Genomic DNA, 16,463 nt, shown 5'->3' with positions numbered 1-16,463 from the left:
ATACTTGAGACTGCGACTGCCTTTTCAGTAAACAAGGGACATCAGAGGCACCGTTGAGGAGCACAAAGAGTTAAATGCACCAATTAAATGGATTTAATGAAAAGATAATGATAAGCCAAATAAAGCAGCATTGCTGGGAAGGAATGTGTGTGGGTGGGAAGGGGTTTATGGAAGCAGCAGACAAAAACTCCGTCTGGAAACTTGATAATGAAGAGGTGGTGGAGCTCCAGACAAACGGGTTGCAGATTTCTCTGGATCTTGCCTTTCTTCTTGCATTTGCCAGTCCATGCAACATGCTGAGCAGTGTGCTGTTCATCTTACACTTAGTGTTAAATCAGGATGGTATTTCTCCCCTTCTTGCTCCTTCTATGATAACCACAGCGGCACCAATCCTGCTACCAAAATAAACAGCAAACAAAATTGCACACCCTGCTGTGCATTTGGGAAGCAAGCAACAGTTGAGCTTGATTCAGCCAAGTGTTTATGCTGCCTTCAGTTTTAGTTGTAATGTTTAGGCATTTCAGAGAACTTCCAGAGGTCCTTTACAGTCCCAACAGCTCTGTGGCTCTGTGATTTTTCTTTTCCCTATGCTCTTTCTGCCAGTCCTACCTGATGGGAGACATCAGGGTTGGCTGTTTATCACCCCAATAAACATTTCCCTTTTATATGATTGGTGAAGGTCCTAGGAGTGTGTCTGATTTATTTAGCTGTTGAAGAAAACCAAGAATGTAAGTACCAAGGTTAGTACTGTTATGCTGCTTCATATTGAAAGCCTGTTTGTTATCTTCCAGCATCAGAAACTGAAAACCCCCAAACTAACCATCTCACATTCCCCCTCTCCCCAAGTTTCCAATTATCTGCTTGAGAAAATTGCTTGCATTGAAAGTTGCCTTCGTTTTTTTTTAAGCTGTTTTTCTTCCACTGAATGCTCCAAGTGAGATTTAAGGACACACAAACTGTCTTGGGGGGTTGCTTCCAGTCACCTTTCAGTCCACTGCCCAGTTTTCCCTCCCTGTGCTAAAGGGCAGCAGTCACAGCAGGGACAGAGGACAGACCTCCTTTTAGCACGAGGAAAGGCGGCTACTGTTCACCCTGTTAGGTAGCAGTTACTTGGTACATCTAAAATCCAGCCAAGGGGGGGAGGTGAGGCTGTTGCAGTAGGGGTCTGGAGGAAGGATGGGAGATGCCTAGGGAGAAAGGGTTAGAGATGGGGAAATGGTACCTTAAGTACTTTAGTGTATATGGAGTATTTTGCAGGTGAGAGTGGCCTGTGTGTTGTTACAGTAGGGAATATCAAGGTCAGCTAAGCCTGGAGGAACCTGAGCTTTAACACTCCTTTGTTCATGAGAGAACTTGCTCCAGTAAGGATTATTCACGCATACTCCCCCCACTGCAATCTTCAGTCTGGGCTTCTTTGCAACAGACCTGCATTCAGTCAACAGAAATACCTCTTTTATCAAAAAGGTAGAGAGAAGGAAAGACATCTCAGCTCTGGTATTTCAATGACAAACATTTGAGCAACGCTTATCATGTCCTAGTCATTGCTTTAACCACAGCCTTACACCTTTCCCTTGTCAAATATTGGCAGTAGGTTCACCTTCTTCAGAGCAACTTAGAGAAACTGAAGTGGTCTCTGTCTCACAGAAGATGTCACTTGAGTTCCTGCACTGCTTTTTCTCCTGTAAATGGAAAGAAAACAATCTGTGAAGCCCTTAATTTATCAGACTTGCTATTGTTCTGCACTTCAGTACATAACACATATGTCAGGGAGCAATACCAAACTTCCTCATTTTCAAACTTGTTGAGACCCTGAGAGAAAGCTCTGCCTATTTTATATTATTATTATTCTCCTAATACGCTAAGTCAGCAAGTGTTAGATTGTTGGGATGGCTTTTTTGTTTTACAATTAAGCTGAATATGAAGCAGGTTTCAAGTCCCTTAAACAGCTTTCTGAAAAGATAACGCCCTTAAGCTATTCTAAAAGCTTTGCCAAGAGACTTCTTGATGAGGCTCTCATCAACATGTGTCTCCTTGAATTTCGCTACTGGTGTTGGTTTTATAAATCCAGCATTTATAATTTTTATAAACATAAATTTGCCACAGATTAATTATTCTCTTAGGGCACCATGAAAACAATGCATGCTGCTAAATTAAATACAAGAAACCAGTAATTTGCTGGCAGAGTCTATATGTTTCTTTTATGTAAGTGGTTTGACAGATGGAGTTTAAATACTCCCTCAGAAAAGCCCGTAACCTCTTTAACTCTAAACATTTTGACCCACTGGGATTATGAGCCCGTAGCACAGCTAAACAGAGTGATCCTTAGCTGAACTTTACACCGTCACCCAGGACCTGGAAGTGCATTGCACATTCAAGCAGAGTCTGTGGGAAATAGAGTGCTCCCAGGTCACTCACATGACACGAGCTCATGTCCAGGCAAGGTCAGATGAAAAAAAAGCTTTCCCTCTCACAGAGGGAGAAGGGGGGGGGGAAAAAGTGTTGGGACAGGAATTTCCAGCTTCCTTACAAACATATTTCAGAGCTTTAGTTCCAAAGAAACTTAATCTCTTTTCTCTGCCCACAGACCAGTGAACAGCACTGGATCCTGTCTTCTCCGTCACTGCAGCAAGATTTGACATCTCTGCTAATGTCAAATACCAAATCGTGAAGCTAAGCTCAGAAAAAAATCACTGAAGAGATTAATCTCATTTAAAATTTCCACTTCTGACTCTCAGGACCTTCACTCATACTTTTGTTAAGCTCCACTTTTAAGCAAGATAAGTGTATTTTCTACCTCCAGAACATTCCCATCCCCTGCTGGAACATGGGCTTGGTCTTGAGTCTCTTTCAGTTGATTGAATGGCAACTGTTTTGGACATGGAGGATGATGGGCAGTATTGAGGAGCTTCATGGTCACTACTCTGATGGGAGCCAAGAGGACTGGCCACTTGGAGGGATCAAGTCCTGCAGCAGATCTCTAGGTCCCACCACACAAGGTACTCCCTCACAGCCTGACATTCACCAGGCAGGAGCTGGAGTTCCCGCAGCTGGTCCCTGCAATACAGATGCATTCTCCCAATGCTCTTTCACCCTGTTCAGGTAACATAAAGCCGCCCCAAAATTGAGCTGGAAGCCCTCCAAGTGTCACAGTGTCATTTTTGCACTCCTAACTTGGAGGTGTGAGTCAGTGCCTGCACAGTGACTGCCACAGGGACAGTTTGTTCCCATTTCCCACCAGAACTAAGCCTGGATTTTCTGGTGATCTAAGAAGGGGATTATTTTGATCTCCTTGGCACTTCAAAAGAAAAAATAAATCACTGGTAAGCTGCTAGAACATACTTTGCTCTCAGCTCAAGGCCAGGTTGGACAGGGCTTTGAGTGACCTGGTCTAGTGGAAGGTGTCACTGCCCATGGAAGGGGGCTGGAACCAGATGAGCTTTAAAGTCCCTTCCAACCCCAACCATTCATGATTCCTGAGACAGGAGATGGCCAGACTGTCCTTTTTAAACCTGGCAAGCTTCTGCTGGAAAAACCCTTTGCCTGTGCTAATGGGCTTTCCCTCTCAGTGCTTGAAATATAGGTTTGCTGCCAGAGTTCCTGAGAAAAGGTGTCTGAGCTCCATGGTCAATCTGACCCAGCAGGTTGTTTTCTCTCCCAGAGAAGGCAACCCTTTCCAAAACGTCAGGTGCTACTCCTGAGCTGGGTGTTATCCTGAGCAGCATCATACCTGCAGCAATGGCCCCATTACCTGACACATTTCCCTTTCATTAGGGCTGGCAGCGTGCATTTATGCAGGATGGAAAAGGAGAAAGCGTGACTGGCACTTGAAAAGGAGCAACAATCCCACAAGTGTTGAGTTGCATTGTGTTCAAAGCCTCTCCTGCCTGCTGCAATTTTGCTGCCATCAGGATTTGGGTACACACTGTTGGTTCCTGTTGGTATGCACTGGGCTGATGGATGCTGCGAGCTTGTAATTTGTGACTGATCATAGATTACTTGTAGCTGAGAAAAGATGCTTTGAGTACCTGTGCCCTTGGTTTTTATGGCTTAACTGGACAAGGAGAACAGCACACTAAAAATACTTACACATCCAATCTAACATTTTATCAGAGGGAAAGCAATGGATTCACAGAGTTGAGCCAAGGCTATGTATTATTACAAGCAATAAACCTACTGGAGTCTGTAACTAGCTAGATCTCAGTTATGAGATACCCTTCCCAAACCCTGCAGCACATCAGTGGGAGACTGGAAAAAATGCACAGCAGCTTTGCTTTAATTTCAGCAGTTTAATTAAAACAAAAAAAAAACAGGTAAGTAGAATGCCCTGTGTTATTTTGATACTGCATTCACAGCCTTGAGGTTTTCTGAAGGGGTGATGAGTAGATGCAGTGAGGAAGCTGCGTAGGGTAGCTGAGTGGGATGTGTCTATGTTAGGCACATTAATTTCTGCCACAGTGAGCTACTGTGAAACAGCTACACGTGTCTGGTGCTGCGAAGTCATGTTCGGGGAGGTTAAAGTCATGGTAATATTGCTGCTGCAGATGGTGGATTGGATGGGACTGGCTCAGGGCTGGCTGGAGGCTGTGCACCGGGAGACATTTTCAAGGCAGCCTTCAAAACCAGCCAGGCTATTTGCAAGCTGCCAGTCTGTGCCAGGGTAAGGTATATTTCCCATTCCCTGGCAGTGTTCAAGGCCAGGCTGGACAGGGCTTGGAGCAACCTGGTCTAATGGAAGGTGTCTGTGCCTGCTGCAGGGAATGGGAACTGGATGAGCTTTAAGGTCCCTTCCAACCCAAACCATTCTATGATTTAATGACTGTGGTAAGAGGATCTGACAAGAGTGGACTTGAGCCTGACGTTGTGCCTGCAGCCAGGCAAGGCTCAGCACTGGAGCAGGAGGGAAGTGTGCTGCCATCCATTGAGCTTGTCCCCATCTCTCCATGTGGGCAGGCTGTGAGTCTGTGCTGCACAAGGACTCAGGGTGGTGCAGACTTGCCATCTTAGGCTGGCAAATGTTGCACCTGTGTGAGTGCATGCTCATGTCTGGTTTCTAGCAATACCCACAGAGGCAGAGAGCTGGGCTGGGGTTCACGGTGTCCAGTCCTGAGCTTAGCACATGCTGTAAGTTTGCCCTTAGTCTGCCTAAGGTAGTAGAAAGGTTGCCCCATGGGTTTTAGGCTTCAGCTCTAGCTTCAGACCTGGAGCTGGAGGAGAAGGAGCATACAACCATCCAGGAGATGGGTAAGGGCACAGCAGCATCCTGAGCACCCCTTCAGATTGTTGCTGTGCCTCATGCCAAAGGGCTGTTTATATTTGTTGCTTCCCAGGGCAAACACAGCTCCAGTGTCTTGGGGACACTGTGAGCCTGAACTGACAATGTGCTAAGATTAATTTGCAGTGACTTAAATCAGCCCATTTAGGAGTTCATAAAATGCAAAGTACTGAAGGAAAGGAGAAGGAAAATTTGTAAGGAGAACAGTGTGATCTAGGAGTGTCCCATGGATTCACAACATACTTTCCAAAAAACAGCTATCTTATGAAGATAGCTTCTTACTGAGAAGCATTTGTTGACTGCATGTATTTATGTCTGCAGACATAAAAAATTCAATCAGCCCCTCTTTTGAAGGGAAGAAGAGCAGCTGAGAAAACATTTGCCCTTTTTCAAAGAGCTTTATTTACTTCGGGATCAGAGTGATTCAGCATGAAGGCACCAGCCTGGGCTGGAGGCAGCACTGCACTTCCCTTGTAGATGGGGTTGAGGATTATATCAAAAGTGGAATTTAATCCTGCTATCTTTCACTTTAAAGATTTAGCTGAGTGCCTCCAGTTTACTTCAGCAGCTTCACCAAGGACAAGGATGTCCTCAGGCTTTGGTGGAGTGAAATAGTGGGGGCTTGCCTTGAGGAAACATTTGGAGAAATAGTTGTGAGCAGCTGGGGGACAGGAGAAGTCTTCCTATGGTTGCAGCCTTCTCCCCAGTCTCCCCAAGTGGTGACTGGGCTCTGGCCTGTGTCTCAGCAGGGCTGTGAGGCTGTGCTGGAGCGTGTTGATGCCAATGCAGCAGCCTGTGCCGGAGCAACTGAGGCTGCATGGGTGTGCGGGCAGCTGTGGGAGGAGCAGGACTGCATGTGAGTGTTGTTTAATACAATATTCCCTGGCTTTTTCAGTCACTGCTAATGCACTAACTATGCCCAGAGAAGCTGTGGCTGCCCCATCCCTGGCAGTGTTCAAGGCCAGGTTGGATGGGGCTTGGAGCAACCTGGTCTGGTGGAAGGTGTCCCTGCCCATGGCAGGGGATTGGAACTGGATGAGCTTTAAGGTCCCTTCCAACCCAATCCAACCCATTCTATGATAGAAGACATCTTAAAAGGGCCACAAAATGCAATTACCTTAAACTCTCATGCTGATTCTGTGATCACCAAAAGCAGACACGAGTCTTTTCCTGTACCTGCTTTGCTTTCTTGAGCATTGCGTTGGCTCTGAAAGTGGTGTGGCTGCCATCTGAAGGCTACAAACCCCAGCTTTAGTTGTGTTTGTGTAGATAATGTCAGGGTTGTAAATCCACAGCTTCAGCTGCATTCACAAATGACCCTAAATATCTGTATCTGCAGCATTCCAGGCCTGGAAGGGCAGCACAAACTCTGCTTCCTTCTGGGGTATGGGTTTTTTTCTGATTTGTTTTGTTTTTCAAGAGCAGTGATGATTACTCTTTTGTTTAATGGCTTTATTTTTAATGCTTTATAGGACACACATGACCAGGGAACCAGAGCTCTTAATTACAAACATTTTAAGAGAAAATGGACCATTCCGCTGTGGGTGAGTCTGCTCAGCATCACTGCTGCTGCTTGGGAGGCAGAGGCAGACAACTGCTTTCCCTCCTGCTTGCAGGCTTTAGGACGGGCTCAAAAAGGCTGATGCTGCACAGATGAGGGTGGTGTTTAGTTTCCTAGACAGCTTTTGAAGTCAAATAACACATTTTCAGCAGGTTGAACTGTTACTAAAGGAGGAGAGGAAGGTGTCGGGTTTTCTCCAAACACACTGTCCATGTTCTCCCAGGAGTGCCTGGGGAACAGACACGTTTTCAAACGGTTTTACTCTTTCGAGCTGTTTTTCTCAATTTTCTGTGCACTCTTGATGTTCCTAAATCCTGGAATGTAAGGGCAGGAAGCCAGTGCCTGTAAATAAGACACTAGCAATAGGACACCATGCGGAAGAGCTCCAAGCAGACAAGGCATACACATCTCTAGCTCTACCACAGGGTCAGCTATGGCCAATTCACAGGAGCAGTTGAAAGACACAGTGCCACCTATTGTGGGTGTCCCTCCCAGGTGAGCAGAGTAGGGTACAACGAAGGTGATGTCCTTATTACCAACCATCTGCCGCTTCGAAGATTCCAGCCTCTATTTGATTGCAATTCCTGCTACACATTGAGTTTGGGTTTTTTTTGTTTACAAATATTTCTGGAAATACCAGCCTATGGTTTCAGGAGAGTAGGCACACACATCCCCCTCCCCTTGTGTCTCCTGCAAGTGGAATTCTGATTTATTGTGATGAAAGAACTGCTAAGCCAAGTGCTCTGAGCAAAGGCAAGCAGGCAGTTCTGGAAACTTGGGGCTTTGAACATGAGGCCATTAGCGCCAGAAAGGGCATGCTGAACTCACTGCCAAGAGAGAGGGATGAACCTTTTAGAGCAGTCCAGTAATTTTCCATATCAGCACTAGAGAACAAGGATCACAGAATCCCAGACTGGTTTGGATTGGAAGAGACCTTAAAGCTCCTCCAGTTCCAACCCCCTGCCATGGGCAGGGACACCTTCCACTAGACCAGGTTGCTCCAAGCCCCATCCAACCTGGCCTTGAACACTGCCAGGGATGGGGCAGCCACAGCTTCTCTGGGCACCCTGTGCCAGGGACTCAGCATCCTCATAGTGAGGAATTTCTTCCTAATATCTAACCTAAATCTCCCCTCTGTCAGCTCAAAGCCATTCCCCCTTGTCCTGTCACTAGAGGCCCTTGTAAGAAGTCCCTCTCCATATTTCTTGTCAGCCCCTTTAAGTGCTGGAAGCTGCTCTAAGGTCTCTCTGGAGCCTTCTCTTCTCCAGACTGGGCTCCTGTACTTACCTGTAGCGTCTCATGCCAAAGCATTGCTTTTACCACTGCTCTGACGGGTCAGGAGGACACTAGGATGCTCCCTGGGCTCTGGTGGTGGCCATCTGACTTGTGTCAGTTTTGAGGTAGAGGAATCTCCACTTTTGGTGCATTACTTTGCTGGTGTCTGCCTGGGTGCATGGAATTGGGTTAGAAAATACACTGTAGTGCTGCAAAAAAAACACACGGTGCTTAGCCTAGTCTTGTCTCAGAGGAAACGTTAGTTTATTTAAACACGTGATCATCCATAGCACTTAGATAACCAATGCAGCATTAAAAGAAAACTCTCCATGTCTGCAGGCACCAATGTTTTAGGCAGCAGCACAATAATATTTCAAGGCTGAAAGACATAAATGTGCAAAAAAGAAGTCCCTTTTTGCACAGCTGGTGCTTGTAACCAGGCTTAGTTATTAATGTTCAGGCTCAAGACACTCCATATCTTCTGAGTCTCTTTAAGCAGCTGACTGAGGAGCTCCCTTGGGCAGAATGACCTTTTCCTGACACCAGGGCTGCACTCTGTCCCAAATACTCCATTTTCTCAATGCCTTTTTCTGGGGTTTTTTCTTTTTTTTTTTTTTTTTTTTTAGCTGGCCTTTTTCATCTGTCGCTTGCTGGAGGCAACAGCCACACAGATGTCTTTCTTTGCCCTCAAAACCAAAGGTTTTTTAGCTCAGACATGTGATTGTCCCCCACCAGCCCTCATGGTTGGGTCTTTGGTCACCCATGCCACTGCTGATAAATGTTGAATGTGGGTAAAATTGACATTATAGTGAGTGCTACAGCGCTGCAGAGTCTGCACAGGTCTCCAATAATGAGGATGAGGCTTAGAAGCACTAATGGCTGCAGGATGCTTCCATACCCTACTGGCCTGGGATGGCTTTCCTACAGCATCATTGTTATTTGCTTATTCAATAATATTTTTTTTCTCTCATTCCTCTTAGCATTTCATAGAAACATAGAATCATGGAATGCTTTGTGTTGAAAGGGAGCTTAGAGCTCATCCAGTTCCAGCCCCCTGCCATGGGCAGGGACACCTTCCACCAGACCAGGTTGCTCCAAGCCCCATCCAACCTGGCCTTGAACACTGCCAGGGATGGGGCAGCCACAGCTTCTCTGGACACCCTGTGCCAGGGCCTCAGCACCCTCACAGGGAGAAATTTCCATCTCTGCACCCTTCTGTAGGAAAGGAGACAAGAGCAGCCCTGAGGCTGCTGCTGCTAAACCTGCACCCAGATCTTTTCAGAGCTGAGAAGTGGAAAGAATGTGCCTCTTACATAAACTAAAGGATAATAATCCTGCAAAAGCAATGTCTTCTAAAGGCTGACAGCTCAGGTCTGGCACAAAGTGCCTCTACAAGCAATTTGTGTGCTTGAGTAACTGGAAGTAAGGTGGGGGAGAGCATAGTGAAGACATGCTGTTAAAGAGGAATTTGGGTGCCTGCCACTGCTTCAGGCTTTGCAGGCTTCCCTGAGGGCAAATACCCAAGTTACTCCTCCTGTTTGGCTTTGCCCATACATAAAGAATGTCTCCTAACAACGGCCACCTGGTTGTCCCAGGGCAGAGGAAGGAGCTGTGTAGGCAGTTTATTCCCTTTGCTTCTTGTCCTGTCACCTGGCATCACTGAGAGAGTCTGGCCCCATCTTTTTGACACCCTTCCTTCAGATACCTATACACATTGATCAGTCCCTCTGTGAGTCCTCTCTGCTCTAGGCTGGACAGGCCCAACTCCCTCATATGGGGAAGGTTCCAGACCCTTCATCATTCTAGTAGCACTTTGCTGGACTTTCTCCAGGAGCTCCTTGTCTCTCCAGCACATTTGGTATTTGAGGGCAGTGGTGACAGGCATTCAGGTGACAGCATCTCCATGACTTTGGGAGGGGTTTCTGTCTCTACCCAGTTGCCTGTTTTCCTGATGCTTGTTGGTGTTTGATGCGTTGGAGCTCTTATCTCCCCAGGTTAGAAAAAAAAAGGTCTTCAAAAGTTGCAGGAGGGAGAATTGACAGATGGAGCATGGTTGCTGGTGCTTTGTTTCCTTTGGAAACCACTAAAAATATCCCATTCTGGGCTGACAGCTCTGTCACAACAAGCAGAGTGCAGTGGGAATGCAGGGCAGCTCCTCCGCAGCCCGTCTTTTGGCTAATCCATGCAAGAGTACATACCAGATTTCAGCTGAAGAATCACTCATCTTTCCAAGACTGCTGCTGACTGTATTTGCTCAAGCAGTAGCCAAGGCCATGTTCTGATACTTGGCTCCTGATTTTTGCATCAGGAAAGTCCAGGTGGTGCCATTCTTGTTGGCGATGACATCCTGGCAGCTCTGTCCTCAGCTCCCTTCCAGCACCTCTGTTGATTGTCCTGTACTACTTTTTATCATATAACACCCCAGGCTCCAAATTATGCTCACTTTGCTGATCCTGTCCATTTATGCCTCTTCCATTACAAAGGTATAGATTCATTTTTAGATGCTCAGATATGTGGACATGCTTTTAGGCTAGGAAGCCTTCACTGCCTGCAGGTGTGCAGCATAGGATATGCTTCAACAGTGCTGAAAAACAGCAGTTTCAAAGAAAAATGAAATCAGCAGGCCAGATCTTGTCAAATCCGCTTACCTGGTGGATGAAATCTCTTTATTCCTTAAAAAAAATAAGTGATGCCAATGAATCTCATTGGAGTCATAGTTGCTCTGATCCAAAAGCTGCTGCCAGCACATCTCTGGACTTATGAGAAGTTGAGCATGGGCTGCCCCACATGAGAGATACACGCTTCTTCCAGGTACTGGGAGACCTTCATTGTAGGAAAGATCTGAGAGCCAGGTGTCCAGCCACCAGGCCAGGGGCTCTATCACAGGGTTTGGCTGAAGAGTCTCTGCAGAGGAGAGAAAAGAACGAAGAAAGAAGATTCCAGGATCTGTGCTCTGCAGCTTGCTATGAGCTGACTACAGCTGGGTGGAGCTGAACAAGAGGCACCTGAGCAATGCTTTTCTGGGGATATGTCAGCTCCAGACTACAAAAGGAACTAAGAGTAGTCATGGAAAATAGGTCTAGCTTCACATGTGCTCTTGGTCTCTCACTAGACACAAGAGAGAGGCTTCCAAAAGACTTGCATTTGATTCTTGTCTCTGGCACTGATTTCAGAAGAATATCAAAATCTCATATGCTGGGAACAAGTCTAAAACCTCAAGGTAAGGAAGTATATTCCAAATTGCAGTAAGATATCTAATACTATGTGCTGGCTTGTCTCAAGCCCCAAGAATACACTGTTCCCACAGACTTTGCAGACATAGGATATGAGATACTATCTTAGCAGAAAAGGAAAGTCAGGCTATATGTGGTGCACAAATCTGGTGACCTTCATAGGCTCAAAAGGTTGGCTGTGATTTTTCTAATGACTCCCAATAGCTTGCATGGACACAGCACTGGATGTGAAGTTATTGCTGCTCCTCTCTTTCACAGCCTCTCTTCTGCCCTGGTGCTACTAGGGAGGGAGTGATGGATGGAAGAGCCAACAGTGATTTTGGCTGAATGATTTTATGACTAAAAGAACAAAAGGTCTATTTTGCAGGAGTTCTGGATACCACAGCAGCTCCCAGACAAGCTGCTAGCCTGATTCAAAATATGGCATCACCAAAATGTTACCACACCTACAAGCACTGAGGACCATTGCACTCATTAGCTCAACAGTTTCATGTTCAGTAGCTCGAAAAGGCTTTGTCAGCACACACAATAGGACAGATGGATCTCCTTAGCAGACCTTCTGATGAACATTCTCCATTCTCCAAGCCATAGAGACATGCAAGAGCTCCTGGTTGCACACTCAATTAAAGAAATGTAATCAGAGACAGCTTACAAACATGCATGGCCTTCATTCAAAAATAGGGTGAAAAGGGCTTGTCATTTGAAGAGGTGGGAATAATGCAGGAGTTATTTTGTCCAGGCTGTGGGTGGAAGCTGGGTGACATCCGGGGTGCAAGCAGGTTGAAGCCAAATGGAGCAACAAGCTGTTCTCTTGTGTCATTCCACTTAGAGAGGCAACCAGGCTGCTCCTGGCAGAGTGACAAGGCTCCCTCTTTAATGACTCATTGCAGAACAGCTTTGGTAAGCAACAATTTTGCACTTTGCTGCGATTTCAGAGGGTGTGAGCTAAAAAAATGAGATTAAAAAAATAATCAGAAGAATCAATTGAGCCCGACTGAGAACGGAGGCCACATGGCTATGGGCTCAGCCTTATGTTGCATGCCAGGAGAGGGACACACGGAGGCCCATGTGCCATGCGACAGACAACACACAGAAATGGAAGTGCCTGCAGCAAAAACCAGGTTGGCTCGGTAAGGTGTTGACAAAGGATTGCAGTGTGGCTGTACGGATGTTTTCCTCCAGCTCACCTGCTCCCTGACTCATCCTGGTGATCTCATTCATTAAAACCTGCAGGGTGCTGCCAGTCTGGCTGTGCGGAAAGGCAGGGCCAACGCTGCACTGCACGGGGGGATGCTGACCTAAAAATGTGATGCTGTGAGTGAAAACGTGCAGTACACCTTTCACTGTGCTCAGCTGCGACCGAGCTGGGAAGGAGCCTGTGTTTGAGGTATCAAGGTGGAGAAGTAGAAGCTGTCCCTCTCTCCAGCCTTCCCTTTCAGGGACAGCAAGCTCAGCAGGGGAAAGGCAGCTGGTGTACTGGGAAGTGCTGGTAATCACTTTTCATTATCCTAGAGTGCTCTGAGTGAAGACACAAGAGCTCCAGAGCAGGATCTCATGGGCTTTCAGCATCTCTGCAACAGTGTGAAGCGCACACACTTCATGTCGCTGCCTGTGCTTACCTTCCACCTCTATTGGGAACATCTACAGCATTGCCACCTTATTATCTGGTGCTGTCAAAAGCATTCATACAGTGATCACCAATATCAAAATAATTAAAACTGCCATGGAAAGCCCTGGTACTGTAGTTCATTTTCAAAGAAAGACCATTTTCTGTCTAGTTCCAGCTTGAAATCAAATGATTTTGAAGCCTGGAAGAGTCCTGCTAGCCTGCCCATTAGGGTTTTGCTTTTTGCTTGCTCCCGCCTTCATTGCTTTTGTTGCTCAGCTTTCTTTGAGCAGCTCAGGAGATGAAGAGGAGATTCACAAAGGGTAGGTGAGGCTGCAGCCTGGGCTGCTGCTGCCCTCTCCTGGGTCCGAGACAGCCAAGAAGCCAAGACATGATTTTCAGACGGAGATTCCTGAAGCCTGGTGCAGGTCAGCCTTGACAAGTCCTCTTGCAACCTTGCAGGGGAATGTGTTGGGACAACAGGTAGGGAAGAGCCCTCAGAGGCTGCTAGGCCGAGGGATGCTGCCCAGGCTGGTACTAGGGTTGGCCTGGCTGCACTGTTTGAAGGCCTTTTTTCACTGTATCTCTTCATGATTACTAGCAAAGTGGTTGGCAGGAAGACAGCTTGGATCAGCTTGGATAGCTCTTGCAAGGGTAGCAGCTATGCTAGCCTACTATTATGGGAGCTCATGGCTTCTCACCTCAGTTGTTATCTGTTTTCTTCAAGATGGCTTTATTTATATTCCACTAAAAAGCCTCCAAATCATAGAATCCGATTTTTGTTGGAAGGGACCTTAAAGCTCATCCAGTTCCAACCCCTGCCATGGGCAGGGACACCTTCCACTAGACCAGGTTGCTCCAACCTCCATCCAGCCTGGCCTTGAACACTGCCAGGGATGCGGCAGCCACAGCTTCTCTGGGCAACCTGTGCCAGGGCCTCAGCACCCTCACAGGGAAGAATTTCTTCCTAATGCCAAATCTAAATTTTTTCTTTTTGGGCCCAAAGCCATTCCCCATTGTCCTATCACTACAGACCCTTGTCAAAAGTTACTCTCCATATTTCTTGTAGCCCCTTTAGGCACTGGAAGCTGCTCTAAGGTCTCCCTGGAGCCTTCCCTTCTCCAGGCTGAACAAGCCCAGCTCTCTCAGCCTGTCTCCAGAGCAGAGCTGCTCCAGCCCTCGGAGCATCTTTGTGGCCTCCTCTGGACTCGCTCAAGCAGCTCCACGTCCCCCTTGTGTTGGGGGCCCAGAGCTGGATGCAGGACTGCAGGGGGGTCTCAAAATAGCAGAGCAGAGGAAGAGAATCCCCTCCTTTGACCTGCTGGCCATGCTCCTTTTGACACAGCCCAGCTAAGGCTGATTCCATGTAGAACACGTAAGTCCCAAGCTCCCTCCGCTGGTCCCTAGCCCTGATTTCACTACCTGTTGCAACAAAACCTCCTACTTGCACCTTTTGGTCTGACTTACACTGTGGGTCTCCCCCACATTGAACCCCATCCTAGCTCAAATGGAGGAAGGACCTCACCCCAGCTTGATGGGAAGCTTCTTGGTGATTGCCTCTCTAAAAACGGGCTGAGGGATGACAGATCCCCCCCATGGCACTGAGAACATTTAATGCAGCAATTGCCTCATGGTTTCAGAAGCCTCTTAGTGGCTTATTATGGTGTGAATGCCTTATGAGTGGCTGGAAGTTCAGCTCTAGAGGACTCAAACACTCCAAGGTGTTTGTGCAGCCCCTGCCTTCATTTCAATGGAAACACTGCAGAAGGTGGTTTCAGTGGTCTCCCTTCTACCTACAGCGTGGCCAGGACTGGGAGACTGTGAATTGGTGATCTGGACCCATATCTGTCATGAAAGTCAGCCTGCTTGTAGCCTAAAGCAGAATAAAGCCCCAGGACAAAGGCTGGAGTGGAAGTCTTCCCTCCCATGCAAGTGCTCCACCCTGCAGGTATAAACACAATCACATTTTGGATTACACAGATCTTTATAGCTCTGCTACCATGCGGTGTTACAGGGCCACAAAACCTCATGGTGGCCAGCAGCAGAAGATGGATATCCACGAGGTGGTGCCAGACTGATGTGAAGGGAGCCCATGGGTGATGTACAGCGCCAGGGGGGTGGATGTTCCTCACCTTTTGGTTATCCTCCAGCCCAAATATTTCGTCTTTTTTTCCCTGGTGTTCACCCATATTGAAGTTGGCTTTCCACACGCAGCCACTCGTGTTGCTCCAGGCATATGAAAGACAAATTAACCCACTTGCTTACTGAAAAAGTCATGTTTGGAGAGCTAGGAAATAGAGGAGTTGCTATGATGGGAAGTAACCTCCCCGGCTAGCATACCCAGCAGTCACACACATAACAAACTGCAAGGCCTGGCTGGAAAAGCCTTGGGTGACATGATTTAGTGTGAGGTGTCCCTGCACATGGCAGAGGGGTTGGAACTGGATGTTCTTAAGGTCCTTTCCAACCCTAACCATTCTGTGATTCTACCAGGCTGCTATGAGGGTCAAAGGGACATTGGCCAGGCAGGAGCTGCATCCCTCTGTTCATGAAGAGCCACCACTGACCACACAGCATCCCTGTCTCACACCAGGCTTGCTGGTCCTGCCTGCTGCTGTAAGAACAAGCCACGTGGTAATTCTTCCCACAAATGCTCTTCCAGTCAGGGATGTAAGGCTCCATCATGGGCTATTAAATATGAAGTTCCCAAGCCACAAATCCTGTCCCAAAAGGAAATTCTAGGCTATTTATACACTCCTGTATAAGAGCTGCTGCAGACCTTTGGCTATCTCTATTGCTTTTTGAATGTTTTCCAGTCCAGCTATATCCTTCTGAGATGGGGAAAGCAGAAATGCACTCAGTGAATAATGGATGAGTAGAGGCCCATAATGCTGTTCTCCCTTTTATGGGCTCCTTTTTTCCAAATTATTTTTAACACGCGCCTCTCATTTGAACAGCTTTTGGACTATCTGGTAAAACCAAGCTCTTTTCTAGAGACAGGATAGTTTGGTGCACATTATAAGACTGAAAAGAGAAGAAGATAGGGAAAACACATTTCTCCCCATGCTATCATTCTATTATCTGCTCATGCAGTATCACAGATTTTTGCTCACCCTGAATCACTGATGGGCTTGTTACCACACGACCTGAGTAGGTGTCGGAAGATGTGATCTGGGGGGCTGGAGAGGCCAATGCCAGGACCAGGGTTTTGCCCAGCCTCTGAGCTGCTGACAGCTCCTGTCCTCATTCCTATGAATTTGCAGGCAGGACATTGAACAGATGTGGCTTGCCCCTTGCCCACAGAGGGAAATGAGTGGGACTGTACACCCTAGGCAGCTCCATTCCCTCTGCAGAGAACAGAAATCCGTTGTGTGCAGCAGAGGAAGTTGTAACATGCAGTAGGCACAAAGCAGGAGCAAATCCTTGACACCCTGACTATTTAAAAGCCAGTGTTCCCCTTTTGTTCTGCACATGACAGGCTGGAATAGAAAAACACCTCTTTTCCTATCCTGAACC

The sequence above is a fragment of the Melopsittacus undulatus genome, chromosome 6, assembly GCF_012275295.1.
Source record: "Melopsittacus undulatus isolate bMelUnd1 chromosome 6, bMelUnd1.mat.Z, whole genome shotgun sequence".
NCBI classification, from domain to species: Eukaryota; Metazoa; Chordata; class Aves; order Psittaciformes; family Psittaculidae; genus Melopsittacus; species Melopsittacus undulatus.
The sequence above is the reverse complement of the archived record's forward strand: the minus strand, read 5'-3'. Positions refer to the sequence as shown.